Source organism: Pseudopipra pipra, chromosome 5 (assembly GCF_036250125.1).
Source record: "Pseudopipra pipra isolate bDixPip1 chromosome 5, bDixPip1.hap1, whole genome shotgun sequence".
In the NCBI taxonomy this organism is placed as follows: Eukaryota; Metazoa; Chordata; class Aves; order Passeriformes; family Pipridae; genus Pseudopipra; species Pseudopipra pipra.
In genome coordinates, this window is record NC_087553.1 from 38,307,773 (window position 1) to 38,333,163 (window position 25,391).

A 25,391-nucleotide genomic window follows, 5' to 3' on the forward strand; every position below is an offset into this window, starting at 1 on the left:
ATAGTCACATTAGCACCAAGTGGGCTTTGTTGCAATTGCCGTGCCTTATGGTAGATGCACAGGCACTGGCATGACTGGCCTTATATGCTTTGAGAGAGGGTTCTGTTTAGACATGTTCAGGCCTTTCTGCAACTGCTGCTGAATTGTCTTGTTTAAACACAAGACCATATTTTGGTGGTCACTATACTAAAAGCATACAGCCATATCATATTGTAGAGAAAGTCACTTTTCAGGAACATACTTTAAAATGGTTGATTTACTAGATAATTAGGACAGGACAGAGGCAAGGTACCTCCTGACTACAAAAAATCCTACAACAACCAAACCCCTAGATTTCCTTCAGAAAGTATATTTGTCACTGTCACAGCCTGCCTACATGCTGAACAATACCAATAAATCTATTTCAGACTTGTGTTTCTGACACAACAGATCACATTTGTCTGTTTTTTCTACAGCTTTTTCACTTTCTTTCTTGAGCAGGAACCACATGGCAGATAATATTAATCTGACCTTTGTCTTGTCCTGGTATGTAAAGTTTTTTTCTCTCCTTTTGTTATCACTCTTTATATATACAGCTAGAGTAAATGTCAATAACTGATGAGCAGTAAACAATTTATTTGCTTCCTGCTCTTGTGTAAGTCAGAAAAAAAGAAAAAATAAAGACATCTTACAGTAAGATATTTTAAAGACAAATATTTTATCAAATGTTTATGAAACAGTGAGTGACACTGCTGTTCATATCATCCTCTTCTAGAATGAAACAAAAAAACAAACAAAGAAGACTCTTCCAAAGTGCAGAAATGAAGTGGTGCTGTCTCAATGCCATACAGCAAGTCATGTTCATCCCACTCCTTTCCAATAGGTCTTCCAGAGCCACCCACCTCTCCTTAAAAGCTTAATCTCTTTAGAAAACCATGTTCCTTCCATTTCAAAGACTAGTTTTGGAGTACTCTTTTATTTAAAATAAGAGGATTTTGTAAATGTCATATGTTTCTTCAACAAAACAGAATAGCTTCTCTGTTTCCTTTCCCTCCCTTCAAAACAAAACAACTTGAATTTTTATTAACATTACTTAAACTGCATTTGTGTTTTTTAAAGTAAATGCTGAATTGTTTTTTCTCTAATAACTTTATAAGATTTGTAATCTAAGAGTACATATAACAGTTTGCATAGAGTCAGTAAATAATGAATAGATCATTCAATAAACCTTTTATCAGCTGTTAAAAATCCCAGCAGGCTTTTAGGTTACTTATGTCTCTAGCTTATAACCTTGAAACAGTGGACATGTATAGCAATATAGCATGTATTTGTTCATACCTGTAATTACTCTTAATTACTTATTAACCCTTCATTATTGCAAAGGATAACATGAGTTTTTTTCGCACCACTCTCTGCCTATTGAGTTTCTGGGCTAATAAAGTGCATTGAGTACCTCCTGGCTCCAAGGAACCCATATTTTTGGCAATGCCTTGTAGCAACTGTAGGAATTTTGTCACAAATCTTTTCTTCTAAGTGAGAGCTTTGTGTATGATTGGGACACAGAAGGGCTCAGAGGAGGTGAAGGGAATCAAAGCAGCTCACGGTTTTGGTTTCTTGTGCTTTACTGACAGCCTATTGACATTTCTAAAATATTCCCCCAACATAACTTCCTTTCCCACTTTCCACCTCTCACTTGATTCAGAGAGACTAAAAATAAAGTAGAAAGTTACTCAGAGGCTGAGTCCTTCTTCTACAGTATTTGTGAATATCAGACTTAAAAACTAAGTGGTGCAAGGATTTTAAACTTCTCAGAGCACAACGTTAGTGCCACCCCTGGAAAGGCTTCCTGGAATGAGCCATTACAGGCAGACCTCCTCTTCTACTTTATCAGATCAGTGGTGTTGGATAGGATATTTTAAGCAGAATGAACAAATCTTTCAAATTTAAGAAAAATCAAGATGAGAAACAAATACAAAAGCAATTCTCCTCTCCAGCTGGGGCTAGTAAGGTAGACTCCCATGTACTTTCCTCAGATTCAGCTGTGGATAATAAATTACTTGCACAATGTGATACAACACTTTTGCTAACTTTTTCTTCTCTACTTATGAATGCAAACACCCATGTAGTTAATTGCTCTATAATAGACAGAAGGGGAGCCTTGGCTGCCATATTACTTTCCTGCAACATAGCCAAGTAACACGCTCCATACTGCAGCATACAAAGGATAGAACAGCTGGAGGACAAAAGTGGCCAGTCGTAGAAGTCCAACAGTCTGGCACCACAGAATCTGCCACTGTAGTAGCTCGATCATGTATATGTGTGCTCACCTCCAGAGCCAGGAGCTAAGAGCAATTCTCTCCTGAACTCAGGGAATTAGAAAGCACGTGGTGTCCTGCAGCTGACTCTACTCATGGCCAAACAGCATTCAGCTGGTGGATGAAACCTGACTGTCCTAACAGCTTAATCCACTCATGTCATAATTTCCCACTATGCTTTCTGTACATATTTATAACAAATGTGGATTATAACATAATCATATTGATAAATTAATTCAGCTGCTCACGAGATTGCTAACCTTTTGCAATTAATTTGTTAAGATGATCATAAGATATTGTCATATTTAAATAGTTTTGAGTACAGAATATTCAGGGATGTAGCAAGTTCCCAAATTGACATAAAATGAGATTAGTATATCAATGGAATACATAAATTCTAATATGAGTTAAATTTAAATGTAAACAAGCTGAAAGCTATTAATAAGGCACTCAGACACACTAGGAAGGAAAACTATGCCAAAGAAATCTTGATCAAGTAGCATTCTATTAGATTAGTAGTCCAGCATTTACTTATTACAGAAGAATAAATAAAATAAAAACTGCTACTTTCTGGAAATGAGAATGCAATAGATGAGCTAATGTCATGATAGAAAGGTCATGATAACTTGATTCCCATATATTTTGGGGGCATAACATTTGATTTGAGAGTTTGACAGCCACAGCTTCAGTATCCTCAGTTCATGTCTCACATTCATCTCTAATGTCACCTAGCTCACATCTGACACAACTTCGATTTCATAATCTTTATGTCACTTCCATCTGAAAGTCTATCAGCAGTGATACCCAAAAGACTACCAGAATTCCTCTGCCAAAACTCTTTCACATTCCAACTGCATTTCAGCTTTATTGCTGTGATTCCTGATCTACTTAATCATAGCTTCTCAGATGAAAACCCCATCATTTACCCCATGCCTATATATAAATGACTGTTTCTCCTCCAACTTCATTAATTTCATTTATGGTTTTGGATTAATTTTCATATTCCATCTCTTGTTGTGAGATATTGAGTCTCTGAAGCTTAATCTGCTCCAGCAGAACCATCTGTTAAAATCCCATCTCTAGCCAGCTCCCTCCTTACTGCTGCCTCAGGGTTGTCTGGGGGATTTGCTGCAGATGCTTTGCATGACAGGCAGCCTTCCATGCTCCTTCAGGCTTGAACCATGAACCAGGCTTGCTACAGGTTCTTCCTCTTCTCTTTACTCCCTTATTCCCCTTTCCTGTCACTAGGAAAAAAAAAAGGTTAATTTGTTGTCATGTCACTGTGGGCATGTGGGCACACAGGACTTTTGTCAGTGGTGGCTGAAAAAGGTGCTACTCAAAACAGATGTGGCTGCTGGAAAAGATGGGTTCAAGGGCAAGAGGAAGATGACAATGCCCAGTTTGCATAACACAGAAAATAATATTTAACTGAGGTGATTTCCCCCCACCTTTAAAACAAAAATTATGTATTCAAAACTTTTTTTGCCTGAATAAAGCATCATTTGTGTATGTTAGTACTCATAATCTCTCTACAGCACACAGTTTTTGCATAATTTGGTGTTTTCATATGACCTAGGGGCAGCAAGCAGATTTAAGGATCATATAGGTAGAGATATTTTATAATCATTCGGACATTACTTATCAGCTGAGAGCAGCAAAGTTTTTAATGTACTTTTCAAAAAATTATATTCTTGCTGCAAGAAGTACAGAAGGGAATTGGAGGACTCTGTCTCATTTCTACTTACACCTGTCATGGACAAAATTAAGAACTTAGACATTCTGTACACAGAAAAGTCCTTAACCCTGTGTAAGCACCATTCACCAATAGCTAAAATATCCCTGTGTTATTAACACTGGTTTGGACACAAATCTCAACCATAGTCCCATACAAGCTACTATGAAGAAAATTAACTCCCTCCCAGTCATAACCAGTACTCTGATACCACCAGCATTAAGTCTTATGGATACTTCTGAAAAAGCCTGCTAAGAAGGCAGCACACCTCACTTATGCATGTGCAAGAAGATGAAAGGCTGTGAAAAAAACAGGTCCTTTGTCCTGTGAGCAGTTACTGCATCAACAACCCTGGGGGGACACCCCTGCACCCTGTTCTAATTTCAAAGCAGGCATAAGTTTTGAGGGCTGTAGAATGGGGGTAGTGACAGAGTTTTTATGATAAGGTCATAAGGTCAAAATCCAAGGCTCCTACTTATTTGATCTGGACTTCAAACTTTTTACATTACTCCTGGTGTGAATGGATGCAGTGAGGATTATTTTCTCGGCAGAGAAATACTTCGGAACTGAACCTCTTCTTCTGAGTTGTCCTCTAATTCTATTTGATCTAGTTTGATTTGATCTGATTTCATTTTGTTTTATTATGTAAAATATCTGAGCATCTGGAAACATGCACTTTATTTACCAAGTAAAACTGGGTTTGCTCATTGTGACAGGATTGCGCTGAGTGATATAGTTTATATGACCACAATAGCAATTATAGTGTCAGATTGCAGAAAGCTGAGGCAAAACTAAAAGCAGAGAAAAATAGTGCTTAAAAAACAATGATCTGGTTGTAAATCCTTAGGACAATAACACTGGACAACTGAATTGATGACCTAGAATATAAGTTCAAATTAAAGAAACATTGCACTATAAGAGTATTGGAGGCACAGCAACAAAAGAAAAAATATGATGCATCATAAAAATGAGGAGATTGAGTAATTTTGAACTCTTTCTAGATGTGCAGCAGTGTGTTGTAATCATGAGAAACCTAATCAGGTAATGGCTTGCCAGCGCTTCCAAAACGTGTGTCTGTTGGACTGAGGCATCATGTTTCTAAACTGCCACATAAATTTGAGTCTAATTTTCAGGGTTCAATACTTTTATTGAGATTGCAGTTTTTCTCTGTCAGTGTCAGAAATGTATGAAAGCATTTATGAACATTAAAAGAAGAATGAAAAATATATGACCTTAGAAGGGGCATTGCTCTATCCTGCCAACCTGGGATTCTATGATGGCAGACTAATGGATGCTGAATTCTTCTGTGTCATGTACAAATGTCATTGCATTTCTGGGAAACATAAAGTGTAGGAAGCCAAATGGAAGGACCCCGCTACATACTACATAGTGAACTCTATCCCAACATTTGCTCAGCTGTGTCATATTGCCATCACTCCAATTTTACTGTATCCCCAGCAAAGGAAATTGTGTTCTGGCCCACTGGATTCCTGCCCAATCCAATAGTTGTGTACATCTTGCTAGTGCTCTCCTGATTGGCAACTTTTACTGTGTGTTGTTCAACACAATACTTTGAACTTTCTCCTGGTGTTAGTCCTCTCTGTATTTTTTTCCTTAACTTCTACATTTGCCATTTTTCATTACCATGCAAGATTAGTCTCCAAACATCATAATCCAGGCATCTCTGGATCATAATCACTGTAACTCTAATTGTTGGACAGAAAAAAAAAAGCTGGATTTTTCAAAGGGTGTTATGCTGCATGCTTTGATTTAAAGATTTACATCTGTTAATGTTGGACACCTATTGGTTTTCACTTTGAATTAATTCATAGCAATAAAAGTGTTTTGTAAGCTGAAAAGCTAAATAGTTATATAGCTGATTTGCCAACTCATCTATATTTCTCTTTATTTGTTGTGATACTGGGCTTAGATAAGAAATTTTTTTATAGAGTTGCTGTAATGTTCTGGAAATTTTAAAAATGTTGCTTAAAATTTAAACGGAGGTAGTTATGTTCTGCTACTGTTTTCTCACACCCTAAAAATGCAAGTTTCCATCAGAGAATACACTGTCTCCTCATCATTCCATTACATGAAATAGACTATGTGAAAAACCATAGAGAAATTAGTAATGTTTTCTGCATGGTTTTGGTATATATGATTCATTAGGAGAATAAGGTACTGCATTCCTTAGAAGAACAAGGAAATAATGTCATTAGCGCAAAAAAAAGTTGTTGATATTGTATACAGCTGCAGTAATTGTAGCAGTCAGTGATGCAAGTGTGCAATAAAAAACAACTGAAATGACCAAGCTTACTTTTCATGTTCAGGCTTTATCACATAAAAGCTGTATAGGAAAAAATGAAAGCCAAGGTGGGGCAGAATACACACATAAAAAACAAGTTTCCTGTACTAAAACTGTTGCTGGATATAGACTTTTGCACAAATCAGGTCCATTTGGTAGGTTCCCAACACTTACTCTGTTAAATGGCTTTGCTCTGAAATTCCTGAAATTAATATTAACGATTTTTTTCACAGAGACAATTTGCAAATACTGGAATGTATGCCCTGCTGCTGCTACTGCAGTTTGAGGAGATGTTGTTGAGGCAGTCCTCAGCAAGGCTGAACAGCTGGAGTTTGACTGTAACTGTTCTTTAGAAGGATCTTCTTTCATAATTCTAGGCAATACTGGAGTTACCATGTGCACAAACAGAGTAAAATCAGTGTTTCAGTACCACCTAAATATGAGAAATAATGATATGAATGATGTCAAAAAAAAAAAGCCTAAGAGAGCTAAACATGAACCAGTGCAGTGAGTTTCTACATCTTGATTTTAAATTCTCATGCATTTAATTTTCCTCCTCACTAATCAAGTGCTGCTTTTAAACTTGACTTAATGAAGAAAAAAAGCAAAACATTTTTCTTCTGCTTGTTTGTTTGCTTTGGTTTTTGTCTTGGGTTTTGGTTTGTTGTTTTTTTTTTTTCTTTTTCTATTGTTGTTGTTGTTAGTTTTGTTTTAAAAACAAAAGAGGAATGTGATTCTCTTGCACTGCCTGGCAGTGTGACGCTTAGGAAGCTCTTGCCTAGGTCTTTATTCTGGTCTTATTGAAAGGAAATACATACTTTTCTGCTAAGGAGTAATCTGTGGTTCCATGAAAGAAGCAGTTGAAAGAGGCTTGGGAGAGGAGAAAGTGGAAGAAGGAGGAAGTCTAGAATGGTGGTGACATGGCAGAAAAGAAGAGAGGAAACTGAGAGATCATTCGTTCTTTTTTTTTTCAGAGTTGCAGAAGGCAAGCACTGAAGTGGCAAGTATGAGACTTCCTCTTCTCCTGTGTTGAATCTCAAAGAAATCTGCCAGGGTGAACTCTAGAGATGCAGGACTTTAATGCAGTCAATAGCATTGACTATTAAAGATTATGTGAAACATGGACACAAATGCTGGCTCATTTCACAGTTTACCTGTCCCACTTCTACAAAATTTCAATGAAACCCCAAAACTAGGAGTAAATATTTGCAATTCATGGTGTATTTCCTCAAACTCCAGGGAATGATGCATCTGGATGCTCTTAATTTAGTATTACCTGTCCATTTTCTAAAATTGTCCTGTTTTTTCACAAACAGGACACTAAGAAAAAAAAACACAGAATCACAGAATAAGCTCAGTTGGAAGGGACCCACTGGGATCATTGAGTCCAACTCCTGGCACTAAACAGGACCAACCCCAAGAGTCACAACATGTGCCTGAGAGCATTGTCCAAATGCTTCTAGAACTCTGTCAGGCTTGGTGCTGTGACCACTTCCCTGGGGAGCCTGTTCCAGTGCCCAACCACCCTCTGGGTGAAGAACTTTTTTCTAATATCCAACCTAAACCTCCCCTGACACAACTTCAGGCCATTCCCTCAGGTCCTGTCACTGGTCACCACAGAGAAGAAATCAGTGTCTGCCTCTCCTCTTCCTTGCACGAGGAAGCTGTAGATGGCGAAGAGGTCCCCCCTCAGTTTTATTGGAAGTCAGAGGGGTCTTCTGCAAAGCTCAGAGGATAAAGTTCTGGCATTAAAAAGTCTCGTTTAGGAGCTGGACACCCCCATGTGCTGAGCAGGTGACTGACTGAAGTTCTCAAGTAATAGAGAAATTCTCCAGTAATCCTAATCCAGTTTCTTGACACAAATAGAACACCAGACTTGCTCTCCTTAAACATGCGTCTGAAAGCTTCCAAAGGAGTTCACATCTCAGGAAGTACCTAGCTAGTCACAGGGTCTCAGCTTCTGATGTGAAATCTTCCCTCCTTCTTTAGCATTGTGATCTTTGAAGACTTTGAAGACTTACTTGTCCCTGACTTGATTCTCCAATATTTAATACATCTTAAATTCTTTCTGTAAGTGTAATGTAAAAGTTCTTAATTCTTCTTGCCCTCCTGCCTCTTTCATGCTCACCACCAGAGCTGTTTCCACGGTCAAGCTATTCTCCTCATTCATCAGTAATGACTCTTCTTCTAGGTGCTTCAAACCTGAGCAGACCAGTAGCCCTGACTACCGAGCAGCCCCAGAGCCATGTCCTCAGGCTTATGGTCAATAGTAAGTTTCAGTCCATCCCCAACAGGAGCTAATGTGCTGTTTGGGTGGAGCTGGGATGGAAGGGTGGAATCAGAGCTGTTATAAGGCCAGGTGTAGACTGAGCAGCATTCAGACCATTGTCCACTTGTTTCTAACCCAGACCAGGAAGAAGCAGGAAGCAGCTCAGACTTCTGAAAGAAACAACAAGGGGAAAACGATCAGAGACTAGTACAGGTACTGATGCAGCAGAACTGCTGGCAACAGCAAGAAAAATAACATGAGAGAAAAGAGAGGAAGTGGCCACAGGGTGCTCAAACTGGACACCACAAACTGACTGAGAAGTGAGGCATGCGAGGACCACAGACCAGAGCTAGTGAGTTTAAAGCTAGTTCTAATATATCCACGCTACCATGCTTGTTGTGTGGGTCTCAATATTAAAAGTATTGTGGCTTGGTTTTAGTCAAATGCAGTGCACTGAATTTGAATGTAGAAGGGCTTGTGGATGCAAAATACACGTCTGGTTTTGAAGCTTGTTTCTAAGATGCTATACCCCCTTAAAACATGATTTTTTCACCAGAGCATAAAAGATCTACTTTTCTCATAGTTGCAGAGTATTCCTAAATAATGTGGACTGATCAACAGATAGAAAAAGCATTTAATCTATATCTAAATTGAATTCTAAATACATTGAGCCTTTTAGGTTTAGATACATTGCTTAAATACTACAGGCAAAAGCATAGTGTATGATTTAGTTACCTCCATAGCTGAGAAAAGTATTTGAGTTCACATTTTGTAGTTTACTTCTGTGGTTTTGCAAGAAGAAATAAAAAGTTTTCAAGATTATTTTTTTTAATCAATTTCAAGTGGAGCTTTATTATCCAGGCTGAGTTTTGATACCTGTGTGTACCTATACTGATAGCAAATAATCAAACTATTAACATTTTGTTCATGATTATTAACACTGATGAACTTTAATCTTCATTCTTTCAGGTAGATTAAGGCTGACACAGAAATCTGCAGTTCCAGCAAGTTTTATCTGGAGATATCAACAGACTCACAAATTGTGAGATGTCAATAGATTCACAAATTCATGTGATGGGTGAGCAACTCACTCATGGGTTGGGCACAAAGGGTTATAGCAAATTGGGTTACATCTTGCTTGTGACCAGTCACTAGTGCAGTTATGCAGGGCTCCATCTTAGGCCCAGCACTCTTCAACATCTTTAAAAACAACTTGGACAGAGGACTGGGAGGTATACTAAGGAAGTTTGCCCATGATACTAAATTGGGAGGAGCTGTTGACTCCCTCAAGGGCAGGAAGGCCCTGCAGAGAGACCTCAACAAATTAGAGGACTGGGCAATCACCAAACACATGAATTTTAACAAAGACAAGTGGCAGATTCTGCACCTGGGACAGGACAGCCCTGGATGTCTGAACAGGCTGGGGAACAAGAGGCTGGAGACTAACCCCATGGAAAAGGATCTGGGGGTCCTGGCTGATGGCAAGTTGAATGTTACTCAGCGGTGCCCTGGCAGCCAACCGTGTCCTGGGGGGCACCAGGCAAAGCGTCGCCAGCAAATTGAGGGAGGTGACAGTCCTGCTCTGCTCTGCACTGGGGCAACCTCACCTTGAATATTGTGTGCAGTTTCAGGTGCCAAAATAGAAAAAAGATATAAAGCTATTAGAGAGCATCCAAAGGAGGGCTACAAAGACAGTGAAGGGTCTGGAGGGGAAGCTGTATGAGGAACGGCTGATGTCACTCGGTCTGTTCAGCCTGGAGAAGAGGACACTGAGAGGAGACCTTATTGCAGTCTACAACTTCCTGGGGAGGGGAAGCAGAGGGGCAGACACTGATCTCTTCCCTGTGGTGAACAGTGACAGGATTAAACAGAATGACATGGAGCTGGGACAGGGGAGATTTAGGTTAGGTTTTAGGAAAAGGTTCTTCACCTAGAGGGTGGTTGAGCACTGGAACAGGCTTCCCAGGGAAGTGGTCTAAGTGCCAAGCCTGACAGAGTTCAAGAAGTGTTTGGACAATGCTCTTAGGCACAGGTTGTGATTTTTGGGGCTGTCCTGTCCAGGGCCAGAAGCTGGACTCAATGATCCTAGTGAGTCCCTTCCAAGTCAGGATATTCTATAATTCAGTGATTCTATGGCTCTGGATTTAGGGCATTAAAGACAGACACTCTTTAAAAAAGAAACTTAGACTCCTCCAGTTATCATGACTGCTATGGCTATTTAGCTGAAGAAAGAGGTGATATCTGCTGTGGAGGACCAAGAATCAGAATGGGAACGATTTCAGGAATGGAAAAAGATATACAGCGATTGAAAGAACTTTGTGATACGGACTTTACAGTTCTTATGTGTTTATAAATATATACATTGTATGTTTCCCCGGGATTTGTATTTCCCGGGCATGCCCAGGTATGCCTGCTTCCCTGCTTCCCTGCTTCCCTCTCTGATAAGCTGAAGAAGCTCAGAGAGGAGACAGTTACCATTCGCCCTTTCCTTCCCCGGTTCCTCCCACGTTCCTCCCCCTTTGCCTGTGTCCCTACCTCGATTTGTTCCTCTGATTGTCTGTCTCATGCTCCACCCCATGTTCTAGCCCTTTCCCTGCCTGAACTCATAAAATCCCTGCACACCTCAATAAAACATTCCGTTTGCACCTCTACCTTGACTCCGGACCCGTCCGTGCTGTGTCACGGCCCCATTCCCTTCCCCCCTCGGACTGTGGCAATCTGCTGTTATTCAAAACCCTTCTTCTCTAGGACTTCTGAGCCCTATATTATCAGTTGAGAAACATAATTGCAAAGCCTCATCCTAGAAATACTGTTGCCTAAAAATAGTTATTCATTTCTTGTGTGGGATAGACGGAGCGTATATATATATAAAAATATATATATATATATATACTTTGCACCTGAGCCCTTATACAATGGCCGATTGAAAAGCAGCATATATCATCCCTTCCTGTGGTTTTCTTTGGAAAGCATTTCTGGTGCATTGACTGAAAGAAGACCAGCATCCCTTAACACTTCCCCTGATTCTCCACCTGCAGAATAGACAGCTTCTGAAGGAAACTATCCTCACAGGCATCCAAGTCCTGTATGCAGCCTGACCTGTTGTGATGTATGTGTTCAGGGAGAACAAGAGCAGGATATTGATCTGAGCATATCAAGTGCCATTTACTCTTAATCCACCTACTGGTTACTTGATCTTACTATAATTTATAATGTATACTCTTATCATACACTGATCTCAGGTGTGTGCTTTCCTGGACAAAACACAAACAGGAGGTTCAAACTGTTGTCACTAGCACTAAGTGGATTTTGTGGCTATGATAATATGAATGGAAAGTCAGTGTCTTACCCATATTTCCTGCAGCAAACAGAATCCCATTACGCTCACTTCAGTGAACATAATTTTTTAGATTTTTGAACACGCAGATCTTCTGTTTTGGGTTTTCTCCCATAAGCAATATGATACAACTCAAATGCATTAAGCAAAATTTTCTTTGCTTAGCCCAAGCCTTTGTATTTATTATCTGTTCCTTTAACCATCTTGTATGTCTCTTTCTGCAGTTAAAATCTGTGTCTCTTTATAAATGATTCTTTAGGAAAAACACATCTGTTTCTGCAGGGTCTTTACCTGCAGTGACCAATGACCTGTTGACTTTCTGAATCTATTTCCTACATTGTAGGAAGTGGCATTCCTTGGCATTATTTTGCAACTGAACTTCTAAAAATGGGAAGACGTCACCAACAGTTTCATTTATTCTTACAGATTCTGCTAGTGGAGGTCTTTGCCAGCCCTCATCCCCCTGTTTTCCTTCTCTGCTGTGTCTTCTTAGCTGAAACTTGCATCAAACTGAATATTGAAAAGATGCAATGCTTGAAAGGACTTGGGGAGATGCCTGAAACTACAGAAACAGAATAGAAATAGATGTGAGAACCACCCACTCTCGCAGATGCAGAGAGCATCCTGCTTCTTTCTCTGCAATAGCAAGGGAATGGATGTACCCATCACTTATCAGAAGGTGTCAGTGTTGCCCCTGGCCTTCTCTGTGTAGCAAAGCTGAACAAACAAAATCCCATGGGTCATTCGTAAAGTTTTCTTTTGCCCTACTAAAATGTCTTTAAACACCTGCACATATGGCTGCAATATTTCAGAAAATATTTCTGGATACCAGTTGGTCTCTGGGAGATGTGTAATATTGCTGGTAGAACAAAGTGGGGGTGTCAGTGGTGGGGGTGAGAAGGCTGGATATAACAGGGTTGAATATGCTTTTTATACTACTAACTTTTGAGCTTGACAGAGCATAAAAATATTTTTAGTTCAGCAATCTTTTATTTGTCAAATACTAATTGTGCGCATATGCAATTTTTAAATTCCCAGGTGCTGAGAATAAGTTATGGCTCCCCAAAAACAAATTGTCAAAGTGTGCCAAAATGCATTTGAACCCAAAATTTCTGTTCCTTATGTTCTCATCTAAATCCTTCTGACATTGTTACTTGCAGCTTAGGGAAAGGAAAGAGATAAATTAGACTGTTCCAAAATCCACAAAGTATACAAAATGTAGAGCAATGCAATCCAGACAACTCCTGCGTGCAATGGAGGTGATATGTAAAGGTCTGGGAACTCAGCAACACCTCCCGAAGCCTCCCAGTGGTAAAGCAGTTCTGCTATCTGTTCTATTCATATCTTTGTTCTTGTTGGAAACATTACATTTACGTCTATTGTACTTTGTCAAGTTTACACACCCCCCCCAAATACCATTACTTTTTGTCTTTTTTAAATTATGTTAATAGGGCAAAAGGCATAAAGTTTTTGGATGGTTCAGCCTTAAACTAGCGAAATTTGCAATGTTTGACTGGGATTTTTAATGATTAGATATTAAATAAATCCTTATATTCACTTGTGTTGAATAATGTTTTTGCAGTGAATTAAATGTTTGAGGAAACAAATAAAGGAGAAGGAACTTGTTATATACACATTTAAGTTTGGATAGCTTCTTCTCTTCCAATATTTGATCAGATTATTCCTAAAACCTGAGAGTTTTCAGTGAATTTCATTTTAAACATTGGAATATTCTTATCATGGTTTGCATGTTTCCAATTAAAAGCCTTATTCTGTTGCCACTGGAGTAATTGGCAAATTTTCCATCATCTTCAGTGACTGTAAAGTGAAGCCTAAATGTTTCTACTCTGCTAGATTAATACAAGCATTTTAACATTTTGGACCTCCTCAGGTAAATAACCACCAAAGAAAACTGTTCTGAATCCAGCTACCAAAAACCCCACAAAGTTTAGGCAAATAGTAGTAGCTTTTTATTCTCTATCTCTTGAAACAACTAGCATCTGGTGCTTCAAAGACTTAATTAATTATATTTAGCTGACAGCATTATGCAACTCATGGACTGAGGCAAAGAACTTTTTCCTTCATTCTTTCAATAATCAGTTTATGCCTTGAAGCAAAAGTTATGATTATATTTAAGTCTAGTTCATGCAATAAAAGTCATGTTTATCTATAATACCATTTAGCGCATCTAAAATTAGAGGTTAGAAAATTGGATTCTGGCCTCCTTTAACACAGAATCTCAGAAGATGATTTCAAAGAAAGACTCATGACTTTCCTTGGTTTTGTTCCAGTCCTGCAAAGGGAACTCTGCTCTCTCTATTCACTGGTAAGATCTTATGCTTAAGTAACCGGGATGTTAGTAGAGATGGTCATCCTCCCATACCTGGCAGGCAGTTGCCTAAGAAAAGGAAAGAACATTTGAACTATTTTTTTGTCTGCATACTGTTCTGCTCAGCTGGAGGAACTTTGATGAAAGGGCTCTTTGCAGGAGGTAGATTTCAGAGATACCAGGAGAAAAAGAGGAGACTATTTTCATATCATCCCAACATAATCTTGGGCATCCAACACCAAGTCATCCCTAGGCTTCCTGTATGCTGTCATAGGGTGCATTGGCTACGATACCTTGCTAGTGACTGCAGCTGTTCTGGCCAGGATACACTCCAAGCAAAGCAGTTAATGGGGTTTCAGTGATAGTGGTAAAAATAGATTTTGCTGTCTGTTTCATGGTACCATCTTACCACTGTTGTCATTAGGGGGCCATGGAGGGAAGGCATTAAAGGGAGAGATGAGTAAAAGGTTCAGTGTGTCTGGTCCAGGGTCAGCTTTTGATCTGGTACAGCTGAGTATCTGTAACCCACTTGCTCTGTGGGTTACCCCCCTCTCACCCCATGGTTCAGCTCAGGTCTAATATGTCCCAGCTTCCTAACTTTGGCTTAGGCTGCTGAAGAAATTGTGAAGTGCAGAAGAGATATGAAACAATCTGTAGAGCAGAGCCACATGAGGTAAGAAGTAAAACTGAAGAGGCTGGATTGTTGAGACAGGGGTCTTAAAGATTAGAGAGAAAAAATTACCATGAAAAGCAGAAAATATTACAAAGGGTTGGACTAAGGCAAGTCAGCCACACTGAGGATCAACTCAGGTCACAGCAAGCGCCAACCCTTGGCCTTGTGAGAGATCTTTGCTTGGCCTCCAGAGACCTCATGGTAGAGCTCATAAACAATATAACCATAAATAATTGCTTTGTACTTTTAAGTAGTATATACCATGCTTACAAAGTCTGTTTGTGCAATGCTCAAGGTGCCCAAACAAAGGGCTCAAAGTAGGGATGGTTATAAAAGAAACCTTTCTGTTGCAGATACCTGCATGCCACATACCCCATTTTTTCCTCCTGGCATCAGCAGCAGTCAGCTCAGCTTTCCAGGGGCGTGCTGTGGGCAAATCAGAGCACAGGACCATGTGCTGCTATCATCAGCTGTCTGCTGCCCTTGACAGCGTCTGGCTCTCATTACACTTTGCGTGAGCTTTGCCTTCAAGCTAGCTAGTTTGCATGCTGCTGGCAATGCAGAAACTGGCTACCACAGGCTAGCAGGGTTCCTTTGCATCTGTCACCAGAGCTGTCCACTAGACAATACCAGCATAATTGCATTACAGAAAATGATGCTCAAGTGCAAATTAATACATAGCCCCTGCTTCAGGCTCTGGACTTTACTTGGATAGATTAGATTAAAATGATAACACTAGGTGTTAAAGTACAAGGATACCTGAGCAAGAAAATGGGAGTAATAAAGGTCTGTACTGTTCAAGTAACTTGGTGAGATACATTTCACCTCGGGAAGCTGAGCTGCAAGCTAAAGAAAGCAACAGCTCCTCTCATCTCTACCTAGATCCTAAACCATCTGCCCTATTCTTCTGTTATATTGCCTTCCTGTCTCAAATATTTAAGGTATATATTTAGCATAACTATTCTTTGGCAATAGACTTAAAAGACTTCAGTTATTTATTTGAGTAGGGTTGTTATCTTATTGTGAACATAATTATCGCACGCAACTGTAAAAAGTGTATTTTTACTTAATATTTGTGTGAAGGGCCACTTCCCACGCTATATGTATGTTAACTGACTAGTTCCACCATATTGGGAACGCTATTACATATATTCCACCCTTAGCAGCTGATGGTTCTGGGAATATTAGTTTACTAACTTATAACAGATATTCTCAAATTATTGAAAATCAAGCTGTGCTTCTCCTATGCTAAGTGTCTTATAATTTGCACTGTCCATTTTGGCAGTCTCTTTGCTATTTTCCTGTCAAAATGGTGACATAGATCTGTATAGAAAGGGAGAATTGCTTGCTACTGCTTAAAGAGCACATAAATCAATTGAGAGTAAACTAAATTTCACTCATTCCTCTTATTTTAACTCTACCGGACTACAAAGGTAGAGGACAAGTAGGACAATGCCATTGTCTAGAAATTCAGGTGCCTGCTGTGTTTGGAATTGACTACGTCTCTGCAAATTTAATCAATTTACCTCAGAGGAGATATCACTAGAAAGGATGAATATAGCAACATGTTTGTGCAAGAAAACATTTCCCTTCTACTCACAGACTTGAGCTTTATATTAAAAAACTCCCCAACAAAAATACTGAAGCATAAAACCAAACCAACAGCAACAAAATCCAAACTAGGAACAACAGTGAAAACTAAAGGTCTGAAGGAAGCTAGAATGCAGTTGATTTTGGTTTTGGTGTGGGTTTTTTTTTTCTTAGGATAACCTTAATAATGTTGATTACTGTGATGGAAAAATACTTGAAAGAAAACAAATCAGGCCATGGTTTCCTCCCTTGAGTTCCTACACTCTCACTGCTGAGCAGATCTTTAATTGTGCTTTATTGAGCGTGTGGTCAGGCTAATCAGGAATAAAAGAGTCCTGAGTGAGACTTTGCCCTTTGAAAACTAGCCTACAAATTGTTTTAGTGCAGCTATCTAATATATCGGGGAAGGGGAAGGGAAAAGGCAAAGGAGAACTATTTGAAGATAATTTGGTTTTAATATGCATTAACTACCAGCACAAATACTTAAGGGAGGAAACGTTCTCTTTTCTGAAACAGCATTTCTACTTCATCAGCAATGAGAAGCCAAAAGAAAAGGTAAGAGAGAAGATGGGGAAGAATGGAAAATGCAAAAGAAAAAGAACTTCTGTTCTGATAATGTTGCTGTTACTCTGTGCTTCCCAAAGTTCTAAGGTGGCTAACTAATGATGTAAGTCACGGTGATACTGAAGGCTTCAGGGAGGCCCATCTGAAGTCAAGTAATGTTCTGGATATCAGGCAAACCAAAGACGGATGATGTCAGAATTCGAGAGGGTGTATACTAAAGAGAGGTATAGTTGTACAAAAAAGAGCTAGTGGAAATGACACAAAATAGAGAACAAGTGAAGAGAGGATGATGAGAATGAAGCAAAACTCAGAAAATTCTACCAGATAAATTTTCACAACCCCTGCCACTCAAGTTCTTCCCTCAGTAGCTTCAAAAGTTGAAATTTTAAACTGTAAAAATTGAAACATTTTAGCTATCCACAATTACTTTTAAAAAAATTGTTAAAATGGAATGGAAAGTTTCACTCAGATTTTTTAGTGACATTTCTCCTTTCTGAATCAGTACTAGTTTCAGTAAATTTCTTTTTCTCTCCTTGGTAGAAGTATTTAGAAATTCTAATGATCTTCTGTCATCTTTCTCTTATGGGAGGGTATAGTACCATGCTCCTGTAACCTGGCTGTAATGGTAAAAGATTGGCAGTAGTGAAGCTTACATACCATTTTTCAGTTCAATAATTTTCTCAAATCCAGTGCTGCAGAAATCCAGAGTGGTGCTATAAATGGAGATACAGAGCAACATTTCTGACTGTGTTCTGTACAGTGGCCATCTCCTCCACAGTGATCATAGTCACCATCCCAGAGCTCTTGTTCTGGAAAACAGTTCTTACTGCCTGACAAAGGAAGGGTTAAGGCATTTCAGTAGGCTGTTCAGACAGCTGTAGGTTTCAGATATACTTACGAGTATATTTTACCTTGCAGTTGCATAACCTATCTAATTACATTTATTACACATTGATATAAAATCTTTTGAATCTCCTTTTTAGCCACATGGCAAAGCATTTTTTCTACTTCATTATTTTTTCAAAGTACATCTCTTCTTTCCATGGGTTCATGGACAAACATCCTTGTCAGAGCTAGGTTCATTAGAATTTTAATTGTTTTCCAATTGTGTGACATTTCCTCTCATTTTTTCCCTAACTGATGGATTTCACATTTCCTCTTGACCTGATCTTAAATCCACTATAATTATTTATACAACGGTACATTGTATTAAAGTATCTACCAAAGCACATTACAAGAGAACGTGTGTATGTGCATGTGTGTGTGACATACTCAAAGAGTATCCTTGGTTGTAAGAGTTCTTTATGGAGAACTATTTCAAGTACTATTGCAAAAGCGTATTTTTGTTCTGGGTAAAATTTTACAATTGTGAAACAGCCTGCATGTCTTCACATGTACACTCACTTGCATTCAGCACGTCTGCAGGGGAGAATAATCACTTTGCATGCCCAATCACAACACTTCCATCTGCCAAAGAGCATGTATACTCAGTCATTTGAACAACCAACTTTGCCTCTCAAAGGTAGTAAAATATACCATATTAATTCAAGCTTACGATCTTGTCACCTTGCACTAGCATCCTGTCATGTGAGAAAAGCAGCGTTTCATCTTGCATGCAGCAAGCTCCAACAGAAACTCCATGACATCCAGAACAAGTGGTGGATCAATCTAGCAGAAAAAACTCAATTATGTGCAGATAAGGGTGATTACAGAGGATTCTATGAGGCCTTGAAAACAGTGTACAGGCCTACATACCAGGTCCAAAGCCCTCTACTCAGCGCCAATGGTCAAATGCTTCTCACAGATAAAACTTCCATTCTGAATCGATGGTCTGAACACTTTCAGACTCTTTTCAGTACTAGCCATGTAGTTTAAGACTCATCAATTCAGTACATTACACAACAACCGGTGAAGAATGAATTGGATATTGCCCCTATAATAGGAGAAACTCTTAAGGCCATACAACAGGTGAAAACTGGCAAAGCGGCTGGGGTTGACGGAATTCCACCTGAAGTGGGGAAACATGGGGGCCAAGCACTCCATGCTAAATTTCATGAGTTTGTGGGGTGCTGTTGGGAACTAGGTGAACTACCATCAGACCTTCATGATGCAGTCATCATCACCTTGTATAAGAAGAAAGGAGATAAAGCAGACTGTTCAAATTACCGTGATATCATTCTGCTCTCCATTGGTGGCAAAATCCTGGCAAGAATACTTTTGAACAGACTAATACCCACTATAGCAGAAGGAATTCTACCTGAAAGCCAATGTGGTTTCAGAGCCAACAGGAGTACCACAGACATGGTGTTTGTTCTCAGACAACTGCAAGAGAACTGTAGGGAACAGAACAAGGGTCTCTATGCAACCTTCATTGATCTCACCAAGGCTTTCGATACTGTGAGCAGAAAAGGTCTCTGGCAGATTTTGGAACGTTTAGGATGTCGCCCCAAGCTCCTTAAAATGATCATCTTACTTCACAAAGATTAGCTTGGCCAAGTCAGATATGGCGACGCACTTTCTGAGCCCTTTCTAATAACCAATGGTGTGAAACAAGGCTGCATTCTTGCACCAACCCTATTCACAATCTTTTTCAGCATGATGCTCCAAAGGGCCACTGCAAACCTCGATGATGGAGATGGTATCTACATTCAATATTGTACTGATGGAAGCCTATTCAACCTAAGCCGACTGAAGGCCCATACGAAGATCTTAAATCATCTTGTCTGGGAGCTGCTTTGTGCTGCCACTGCCGCCCTTGTCGCCCACACAGAAGTAGCTCTGCCACGCTTAACATCCTGCTTTTCAGAGGCTGCTGAGCTTTTTGGGCTTGAAGTCAGCTTAAAGAAGACAGAAGTTCTCTATCAATCGGCACCTCAAGAAGTCTTCCATCATCCCCATATCACCATTGGCAAATCAGAACTCAGATCAGTTCAGCAGTTTAATTACCTAGGTAGCCTCATCTCCTCGGACGGTAAGATTGACAGAGAGATAGACAACAGGTTAGCAAAGGCATATAGTGCTTTTGGATAACTCCATAAAAGAGTTTGGCGAAATAAACACTTGAAGAAAAGTACCAAGATCAGTGTTTACAGAGCCACTGTGCTGTCCACTCTTCTATATGGTTCGAAATCATTGGTGATCTACCGCCACCACCTACGACTCTTAGAACACTTCCATCAATGCTGCCTCCATACAGTCCTAAACATCCACTGGTCAGATTATGTGACTAATACGTCTGTTCTAGAACAAGGAGCAATCACAAATATTGAGGCCATGATGCTGAGAACACAGCTGCGATGGGCAGGACACGTCTCCAGGATGAAGGACCACCGCCTCCCTAAGATCTTGCTTTATGGTGAACTTGCCACCGGCTGCCGCAAGAGAGGAGCCCCGAAGAGAAGATACAAGGACTCCCTGAAACAACATCTCAGCCTTGGCCATACTGATCAACATAACTGGTCCACTCTGGCCTCCAATTGGGAGGTCTGGAGACACACTATCTCTAACGCTGCTGCTTCCTTTGAGAAAGCACGCAGGATCACCCTTGAGGAGAAAAGGCAACACAGAAAGAATCATGTCTTGCCGATACCACCTAAGGAGTCTTTCTGCTGTGCCTTTTACAACCAGATTTGTCTGTCTCGTATTGGCCTTTTTAGCCACCAGCGCGCTTGTAGCAAATGTGGGTAGAGCCTTTCCCAAATCTTCGTTCACAAAGCCTAGCCATGATGATGATGATGTTGTCAGATACAGGGTTTTTAAAAAGCAAGGGCAGGCATTTTAACCTGTCCTTTTTCATTCACTGGAAGTTTTTTGTGCTTGGGAAAGACTGTGCACTTTTGAAATATATCTTATTTCATAAAATCATAGAATATTCTGAGTTAGAAGGGACCCAAAGGTATCATTGAGTCCAGCTCCTGGCCCCTGGCACCCCAACAATCCCATCACGTACCTGAAAGCATTGTTCAAATGCTCCTTGAGCTCTGGCGGGTTTGGGCCTGTGTCCATTTCCCTGAAGAGCCTGTTCCAGAAGAGTCTGCACACCAAATCTCCAGCCCAGACACATGACAATAATTTTTTGTCTCTCAGATAATCAGGATTTGGAAATGAAAACATAACACTTACATGCCACAGTGCAGTGACACAACTTGGTCATTGTAAAAGCAAAGAAACCTCTGTAATTGTTTGTTCTGATGATGACTGCACAAAAGGACACTGACTATAGCAGTGTTATATATTTGGATTGCTGGAACATATTTACATGGTTAGAAGCCACATTTAAGTCAGATTCTAAGTTAAAAAATATTGTTGGTACATTTAAGGTCTCACCAAGGGGAATTTACCTAAAAGCTGCCAGTAAGGAAGTGTAAATTGAGTCTCCATCATTCACATTCAAGGTGTCCCAACTGCACTCTGTGGCAAAGTGATTGAATCAAAGCCTGAGGATTGTGTTTGGCCTTCCTTTATTGAGCCTAATATTAAACATAAATATTCCTATACTTTCCTTGTCATTTCTTAGGTTTTCTACTGTTTCATCTCTGTGAATACAAAAATACGTGCTTCTTTTCCATTAGACTATGTGGCCTGTGTAATTTTAAACTGAAACTACACAGCCTGTATTTTGTTGCATGAGTGGGTCCCTGATTCCTGCTGCTGTTTATGAAACATATTGCTGCTGGAATTCAGAAATTTGCCTGAAACCAGAATTTCCTTGTCAGGTGAACACTTCTTCCCCAGGATAAGACTTAAAAAGTTGCCTGCTTTTGCAGAGTCTTTAAGGATTTGAATTAAATGTTTTGAAACTCAGCATTGTGTCAATCCCAGAAGAATACTGCTCCTATGGGAAAAAAAATTCCCCATGAATTGTGTGCTACTCGGGAAAGCTGTCAACTCCCATTCAACATCAACCAGGAATCAGGTGACCTTTGATTAGCCTCATGTCACCCTCCAGCTAAATGAGTTAGTAGCTATTAAAGCTGAAATACACAACCTAACTTGCATTACAAAAGAGTATTTAGTATTTATTTAGCTATGGACAGCTTCTAAAACTAGTGTATAAAGACATTTAACTTGTAATGATTTCCCTACTTATAAAAAGCTCCTTCTTTCTTCTGATAACTTCTGGCAGTGGTAAAAAAGCAGCATTTATTTTGATTATAACATTTAAAGTAAAGACTCTATTGACCCTACTGCATCTTACAAACTACCTTTCATTCAGCAATTAAGCCAATGCTTAAAACACTATTAATTTCAGCACACACTGAGGGCAGAAAATTCAGTTTGTGTGTATACTGTTTTCTCAGTTTTCAATATGGATTTCTGTCTTATGTCCTGGTAAGAATTTATATACATGTAGGTAAACCCAGAGGATGAAACCACAGCTAAGGTACTGATGAAAAGTTTATTCCGAAGTTGGAACCCTGAATACACTGGACTGCATCACAGAACGATGATGCAGCTGGCGAAAGAGCACACGCAGGCCTGTGCCCTGCCTTACATGTCAAAGGCCTGACACATGCGCAAGTGGCTCACTAGGTTGATTTTACAGTTCTTACTTTCTGTCTCTTATCTCCCTTCCCCCCAAGCCTGTGGGAAAGAATGCATTTAAGTTTTTAACAACATTCTGTTATCTTTCTTGAGAGAATTTCATTTCTTTTGACAGGAAACAACCCAAAGGAAACACAGAGTACAAATATTCCCACACTGATCTTTTCCAGGCTTCCCCAGCTGCAAAAATCTCTTGAGCAAAAACAATTCTTAAAACAACTTATTCTCTTTTCTCCTCGACAATCTTCTGGCTTTAGCCCTTTCCTCTCTACAGTCCTCCATAATGACTTCTTCCTTTTAACCTGCAAAGGCCCTATAGTGAGAAGCAATGTGCAAAGCACTAAATGGAGGGTACAAAGAAAATGCATAGACCAAGTAATGAAGGAAGGCTAATGTTCTGGTATTCCTAGCTTAGGATAAATCACTGAAAGTACTTTCCTACTGACAAGAATAATGTGCAGATACAAATGTGTGTAAAAATAAAGGTAATGCTGGAATTAAGTTATGAGCATTAGAGCATTGTTACACCCCGGTCCAGAAGCTCCAAGCTTTACTGGGTATACACTTTAATTTCAGACTTCAAGAGATTTTGCCCACATGAACTCTTGCAAAGCCTTTGATTCTTTCATACCTTGAGTTCATGTTCTGAGAAAAAGCTACATACTTTTCTCTAAGACGTGTCTTTTAATTTGGTGAGAAAATAGGGGTTTTGACAAAAAGGGTTTACAGGAACAACATACAACCAAGGAAAATATTTTACAAAAGCATTGTACTTAATAGCAAGCTACTGGGCAAACACCAACCCACAACTTGTGGGTGAAATATTACAAGTGAAATATTACAATTTAAGTGAAATACAGAAAACAGGTGTTTAAGTTACCCACAAGAGGAAGAAAAGAGTAAAAGAAGAGCAATTAAGAGAAGAAATAATAAAGACAGGAGTGAAAAATATAATTACGACCAAGTGATCAGACGTTGGGAGACTCCAGGAGGGCAGGCCAGGGCAAGAGGGAGCCTGCATGTGTGCCTCTCTTATCTACTGGGGCCACGCCCCCCTGGCAGGACCTCTGGCTCACTGATCACTCAAGTGTCTTCCTAGCCCAAGTCAGGGTTTAAGTTTAAACAGAAGTTTAAGTTACTCCAAACGAATGAGAAATCAAACTTGCATAAGGCAAAGTGCTGTGTGAGAGAATTATTGAGTTATTAGGCTCAGTCCCTATTCTGACAATATTTTGAGAAAAAGAGTTTGAATGAGTGACTTTGACAATGGGTTCATAATTTAAACCTAAGCAGGGCTAAAAATAGGCCAGAATTACAAAACTTAGTCTTTGATTCTGAAGTACAAGTTCTATCAGCAATATTGCAGTCAGCTTCTCCTAGGTGCTGCATGGACTTAAGCTGCTGGGTCATGCATGGTAATTATAGTGGTATAAGTAGGAATGAAATGGTCCCAGGAGAGGCAGAGGTGGTTTAACTTAGATTTCCCAGGAGATTCCTTTTAGCAAGCCACATCTCTTGTTCACCTCCTGAGAAAGGAGGGGCCATCACTCATGTAAGATTCTGGCTTGCAATTGTCTGTTATACACTTTTGTCACAGTTTTTGTGTGTGTGTTAATGGAACCTCTTTTTGAAAAAATCATCTTTGAAAATGCAAGTGAAAATATATTCATTTAAAGAAAAACTCTCAGGATTTTCAGGTATTATATAATATCCTTAAGAAAAAGATGAGGCGTCTGCTAAGTGTATGACACTGGATAATAATTAATGGACTTCAATGTGAAAATATAAGGGAGGAAAAGAAGGAAAATCTGGAGAAGAACATGTATGTTTCAAGGGTAGGCAATGGCACTGACATTTCTTCAAATTCCTGTGTCTGGCAATGACCACTCTTGAAAGTAATCTCTGTTCCCTATGTTCACTGGCAGTTAGAATTGCTGAGGCTTATTACAGTGTCAGCTTTTGTGAAAAATATAAGGAAAAACAGGTGAAAAATGGGAACATTTGTCATGAAAATTTTCACAAAAATGCCTCCCTCCCATCAACTACTTTTTTAATTTCAAATTGTATAGTCCGCTCTGACATCAACAGCTAAGTCATTCTTTGTGTAGAGTGGCTTCCTTTCTGCCCTGTTTCTTTTTCCATTGAAATCAATCTTACACTGAATCATTTGAAATAATGGAGTTTAACATCATTTGACAATCTGAGAACTTCAGACTCCTTTCTCTAACAACTGAAAGTAATGGAGCTTTTGGGCTGACAGACAAAAATTTCATTACTATATATTAATACAATTAAATAGATAAGAAATAAAATAACTGCCTCTTTGCAAATAACTCCTCCACTGATGAGTGGTGCACGAGCCACATAATTTTCACAGATAGTCTTCCAAACAACTCTCTCTTGGCTAGCTAAATTTGAGCATGTTATAAGCTGAAGATTCACAGAAAGTGGGAGCAATAAGACAGAGACACTTGGAACCCTTAAGTATAAAGAAGAGTTGAATCACACAACTTCTGTAGAAAGTTGAAAAGATTAAAGCATGCAACGCTCCTTCCCATCTAATGATGAAAGAAAAATTCAGGAGTGGAAAACAGCTCTTTTCTAGCTACGCTTTAACCTTTTGAAGCATGGAGGGCATTCATCCAACATTTGTACTTTCTTTATTATTCCTTCCTTTTCAGTGATACTGAATTTCCATAATGCTTCGCTGTGACGTTTCCTTAGCCTCAGCTTTCTTATAAGCATCTCATCTTTCCA